Source organism: Peromyscus eremicus, chromosome 15 (assembly GCF_949786415.1).
Source record: "Peromyscus eremicus chromosome 15, PerEre_H2_v1, whole genome shotgun sequence".
Lineage (NCBI taxonomy): Eukaryota > Metazoa > Chordata > Mammalia > Rodentia > Cricetidae > Peromyscus > Peromyscus eremicus.
The window spans coordinates 59,696,100-59,702,099 of record NC_081431.1 but is presented as its reverse complement, the minus strand read 5'-3'; positions in this window follow the sequence as shown (position 1 = coordinate 59,702,099).

Below are 6,000 nucleotides of genomic sequence, written 5' to 3'. Positions count from 1 at the left end.
GAAGGTGGCTGGCTAAAAGCAGAAACCATTTTTTCACATAGCCAGGTGCCTTCTGAGCTGATTGAACTAAACTAAACTAAACTAAAATGCCACGATCAACACCAGCTGCTATTTTCTAGAAAAAAAAAAAAAAATCCAGGACAGACATTGAAACTGGCCAAGAACCAAAAGCCAAGAGTCAAGGAGAGACCCAGAGGACCAGCACGGGGACTGTGGGCCCGTGGAGTACCAGCCAGCTTTCCTCTCTTGTCCCACCACATCAGCCCTTGCCTTCTCTTCTGGGGCCATTGGTGACAGCTTTCTGCCTCAGGACAGTGTGCTGGCAGGGAAAATCAGCCGTGTCTCTTGGGCTGGCATCGTTCCCAGGAGGAGCCAGCACTGAGGCTTCAGAAGGGAGCTGAAGGAAGCATTCTGGGCTCGCTACTCTCCAGTGAGCAAGGGATCATTAGCCAAAACCATCATCTTCCCGGCTCATTCTCAGACCCACTTAACAACAACTTGAGCCGGCTCTCCACCCTCTCCCCAGCCCAGCGGTGCAAGCTGCTTCCTGCTCAGGCAGAACCCACCCGCACGTCAGTCCTTGTAGAATGTAGGTGCCATGCACACAACTTAAAAAAGTAAAACTAACACCCTAATCATTTATTTCCTTACCTATGTATTGCATGGGCGTGAAATGTGTTTACCTGCTTGCTACGAGGCATGCGTGAGTGTGGAGATCAGAGAGCAACTGATGGAGGTCAATTCTCTCCTTCCACTCTGTGGGTCTTAGGGACCAGGCTCGCTCGGTCAGGCTCGGCTGCGCGTGCGTTTACTTGCCGAGACATTTTGTTTGCCCTTCTTCCCCCGACTCTGGCTTTTATTTATTTAATATATATGTGTGTGTGTGTGTGTGTGTGTGTGTGTGTGTGTGTGTGTGTGTGATGTGTGCGTATGTATGTATGTATTTATTTATTTAAGACAAGAACTGTCTGTAGTCCTGAAACTTGCTATACAGGCCAGGTTAGCACTCACACTCACAGAGATCCTCCTGCCTCTGCGTCCGAGTGCTTAGATTAAAGGCATGTGCTGCCATTTCCACCATTCTTTCTTTCTTTCTTTTTTTTTTTTTTTTTTTTTTTGAGATGAGGGTCTCCCTATGTATGCCAGGCTAGCCTTGAACTCTCAGTAATCCCCCTGCCTCAGCCTCCCTAGGGCTAGCATTACATGCATCACCAGACCCAGATTTACACACTGGTGCTTTTTTTCTTCCTGTCTCTCGGCCTGTGTCTGCCTGCCTCTCTGTTGCTCCTGAGTGATGTGAATATTAAAAGGCACACCCGCTGTGTGCGGCTTTCCTGCCCTACTTCACTGACTGGTACTCAGTCTCCCATGGGTTCCTTCTGGTTCAGCCCTGGCTTTCTACCTTCTCTGTATCCATGCCATCCCCTTTGGGATTGCAGACAGCCTTGTGGCTGCCAAGCCTTCCAAATCACGGCGAGTCCAGGGTGCATCTCTGTTCCCAAGAGTCTCCCGTATCCACTGCCTCTCTACTTGGGTACCTTGAAGACATCACTGTACATGCTCAATTTTGAGGTTCTCTTCTCCTTCTCCCAGACATACCTACTGCCCTTACAACCCACCTCCCTCTCAGTCAGTGGTAACTCCTAGTGACTCAGGCTGAGAACCTCCAAGCTAAGCTATCTCTGTCTCTTGCTCACACCTAATTATGGCCTATCGGTGAATCCTGTCATGTCTACCTTCAAAAGATACCCAAGATCTGACCATATCTTCCCACCTGTACCCCTGCCACCCGAACCAAGCCGTCCTCATACCGTGTGTGTGTGTGTGTGTGTGTGTGTGTGTGCTACTGCAGTAGCTGCCTATATATAATCGGCGTCTAGCCTATTCCAAACAGCAGCTAGAAGGAGCCTTAAGAAGACCGTCATGACTCTCGTGCCAGCCCACACTGGCTTCGATTCGGTGTAAACGCAAAGTGCAGAACAGTGGCCTGGGCAGGTCTCCTAGTGCCCCTCGGTTCTTCCTTATCTCCTACCTTTCCACACTCACACTTACCTTCCGCCAGCCACACTGGCCTCCTGCTGCTCATCAGCCACGGCCAGGGTGCTCTCTGTGCTTACTGTCTCCTCTGCTTAGAGCCCCTTCCCCAGGGCCTGCCCTCCCCCTCCCAGCCTTTCTCCGGGGTCATTCTTGGTATGCCCTTCCCCGAGAAGCCTAGATAAAACACAGACGATGACGGAGACAGCCACAGTGGCCGCTCTCCGCTGTCTGTCTTCCCTCTTTTCTCCACAGGCTCGTCATCCTCTGAGACCAAATACTCACCAAATGGGAGCATGATGAGAGTAGAAACATTCTATTTTATTCCCAAGGCTCCTGATGATGGAGAACAGACCTGTAGAAGGACTCAGTAGATATCTGTGAAACAAATCAGGCTGTGGGGAAACTTCAGAATCCTACACCTTCTGGATGTGATACCAGGAAAAAAATAATTATATATATATAACACAAATGAGCATAAATGTTATTACAGGAATCCTGAGATCTGAACTTTGGTCCTCATGATTGAGCAGCAAGCACTCTTAACTAAGTCAGCCCCACAAACTCTCTTTCAAGCTCTTAAGGAAGCATAATTTTATTTAAGCAACTGGTCTGCCTGGGGCTCTGCATATTTATACAACTGCCTCTCTGGCCAGCAGAAGTAACTTTCCTTTTCTTGGCTTCCTACTTCCTGTAAGACTAGGAGCAGGCCACCTTGCCTGAGGTGACCATGACTTATAAACGCCAGCACTCAGTAAAAGCCACTGAGATGGCCATTCTTTTATATAGAGTTGGGCAATGCTTTACGATCTTCCTGTAACTAGGGGAGTCTGGCCACACATGATTAGACGATAGAACTGAGGTTCCAATTCTCTTTGTTACAGCTCTGGGGTGCTTCCCCTGGGTTCTCCAGTGTCCTCCATGGGGACAACATGGACTTTAGACAGATGATCAGTCAGACTCTTTTTTATTTTTTTATTTTTTTTTGGTTTTTTGAGACAGGGTTTCTCTGTGTAACAGCTCTGCCTGTCCTGGAACTTGCTCTGTAGCCCAGGCTGGCCTCGAACTCACAGAGATCCACCTACCTCTGCCTCCCAAATGCTGGGATTAAAGGCGTGTGCCACCACCACCTGGTTCACTCAGACTCTTAAGCTAACATTGTAGCCTTCTTGAAAGGATCCATCCACAAGTCACGGAAAATGTGCTTTCTCAGCATACAGAAGAAACAGATTTTTTTTTCTTTTTTGACCTTTGTATTGTCTGTGAATTTTTCAGTTGTTAGGGACGAAAAACCCAACTAAAACCAGCTGAAACAAGTGAGCGTGAGGAACGGCAGCCCTCTGGAAATTCCATGGTTGAGTGTCTTCTGGTCAGTTGGGATCTGGGAATGGGGTCCAGGAAGCCCAGGCTTCCTTCACCTACAGCACCGTTTCTCCTGTGTTGGTTCACTTTCTGGCTGGCTGTCCCTTGCCTGTCCCGGAAGCATCAAGAGGGCCCCTGCCAACTTCTTCCTGGGGATTCTGGGATCCTAACATACAGCGTCTCATTGCTCTGGTATGACTCACACATCCTTTCCTGCGCTGGTTTTTATGCTGGAGAAGGGAGGCAGATTGTCCAGGTCTGGGCACAGCCCCTCCCTCCGCAGGGGAGGTGGGTAGGTGGACAGCCTGACCAACACACAGGGATGAACATGGCAGAGGGGCAGGGTCACCAGGAAACTCATGGAGTGCTTTACTTTAAGAGTGTGTTTGTTGGGGTTGGGGATTTATCTCAGTGGTAGAGTGCTTGCCTAGCAAGCACAAGGCCCTGGGTTTGGTCCTCAGCTCCGGGGTGGGAGTGGGGTGGGGGGGAGTGGGGTGGGGTGGAGAGGAGTGTGTGTGTGTCTATCAATGTGTGTTGACCACAGCACCCATGTGGAGGCCAGAGGACAGCTTTTGAGGTAGTCTTCTTCTGCTGCCGTATGGATCCTGGAGACTGGTCTCAAGTTGCCATGCTTAGCAGCAAGTGTCTTTACTCCAGAGCCTTGTTTTGAGGCAAGGTCTCACTATGTAGTCCTGGCTGGCCTGATATTTACTATATAGACCAGGCTGGCCTCAAACTCAGAGATCTATCTATCTCTGCCCCCTAAATGCAAGGCTTAAAGGCGTGTAGTGCCATGCCCAGCTACTTTATTACCTTTTATTTTGTTTATTTATTTATTGGTTTTTCGAGACAGGGTTTCTCTGTGTAGCCCTGGCTGTCCTGGAACTCACTCCGTAAACCAGGCTGACCTTGAATTCAGAGACCTACCTACCTCTGCCTCCTGAGTGCTGGGATTAAAGATGTGCAATACCACTGCTTGGTTTAGCCACTTTATTACCTTTAGACATTTATTATTTATTTATTTATTTATTTATTTATTTATTTAGTTTTTTGAGACAGGGTTTATTACCTTTTAGGGAGATAAAAATGTGCTGGGGAAGCATACAGTTAAATCTCTGACTCCATTAACAAAGCATGTAAGGTTTTCTTCTTAACATGTCAACCTTCCCTCTCTCTTCCAGGTAATTGTTGAACCAAGAGATGCTTTGGTTGGGCTTTCTATTCTTTTCCTGATATTTCGATATCAACCATAATTGATAAATAATTAGAATGTAGGCTGGGGTGTGGCTCAGAGGCAGAACACGTACAGAATGTTCAAGGACCCAGGTTCCCTTCCTCAGCACTGAAAAATAAGCAACATCACTGACAGTCCACTACAGTTAGAGAAAGACTTTCTCTAAGACCCGATCTTCATTTCATACAAGTAAAAAACCTGAAATAGCAACCACTAGCTTTTTCTTATCTCACTGAGTGTCCTCGGAACGGCAGGCTACATCAGAGACTGAACAAGACACTATCTGGGGACAGGGAAATGGCTCAGCAGGTGAGGGAGCCCCTATGCTGTGCAAATGTAAGGACCTGAGCCCAGACTCCTAGCACCCACATAAAAGCCTGTACCCCAGCACTGTGATAGGAGGTGGAGACCGGATTACTGGGCCATCAGCCCAGCCCCCAGGTTCAATGAGAACCTGTTCAGTGAAAGATCCTGTCCCAAGGGAATGAGGCAGAAGTGATGTTAAAACAGAACACCTTAAGTTCCTCTTCTGGCCTCTGCACAGGATCACCTTGCACACACACACCACACACACACACACACACACACACACACACACACACACACACAGCTTGAAGCCCCTCTCCTCAGAGAAGACAGCGGGGCTGCACGTCTTTCAGATAGGTCTCATTTTGTCCCCATTTCCATTTCCACCCACACGCAGCCCAGGCAGCCGCCCCTACTGGTTGCTCAGGTTGGACAGGGAGTGTGCTGGTTGCTGGTATTTTCCCTTAAAGCATCTTGGCAGGATTCCTGGTAGTTTAGATCCTTGGATATCACTGGCTGGGCAGGTGGCTGTGCTTTATCAACAGGATGAGACTTACAGGTGTTTCACAAGGCCCAGGAAGAAGTTTGTCCCTGACCCCTGCCTTCCCCAATTCAGGGACTAAGGGACTCATTCTTTTTGCTTATTAGACGTGGGCCAATTTACCACCAAATGTAGCTTTTCCTGCTAGATGTATACAGGATGTAAGGAGGCAAATAAGCTGTACGTTGCTGGTTTCTGCTTCTGTATTTACCTGGAAAACGGACTTGCATATATCTGACAGTCAGAGCCAGCCTCTGAACACTGGCAGAGTTCCCTTCCAGGCAGAATGATGTAATGGAAAGAGCTCAGGTCGGGGACACTAATGGGCAGGCCCTTCTTAGCCACCACCTCGTGACCAGCCCTTTCCCTCTCTCTGCCTCAGTTTCCTAAATTTAAGACAGGAGGATTGGCCCAGATGGCCCCAGAGGCATTTTGGAAGCTCACCGTCTGTTAGCTGGTTCTTCTGGGTTAGGCAGCTCGGATACTGCAAGGGTCCCTGGCTGGTTTGTTTTCCACAAAGATC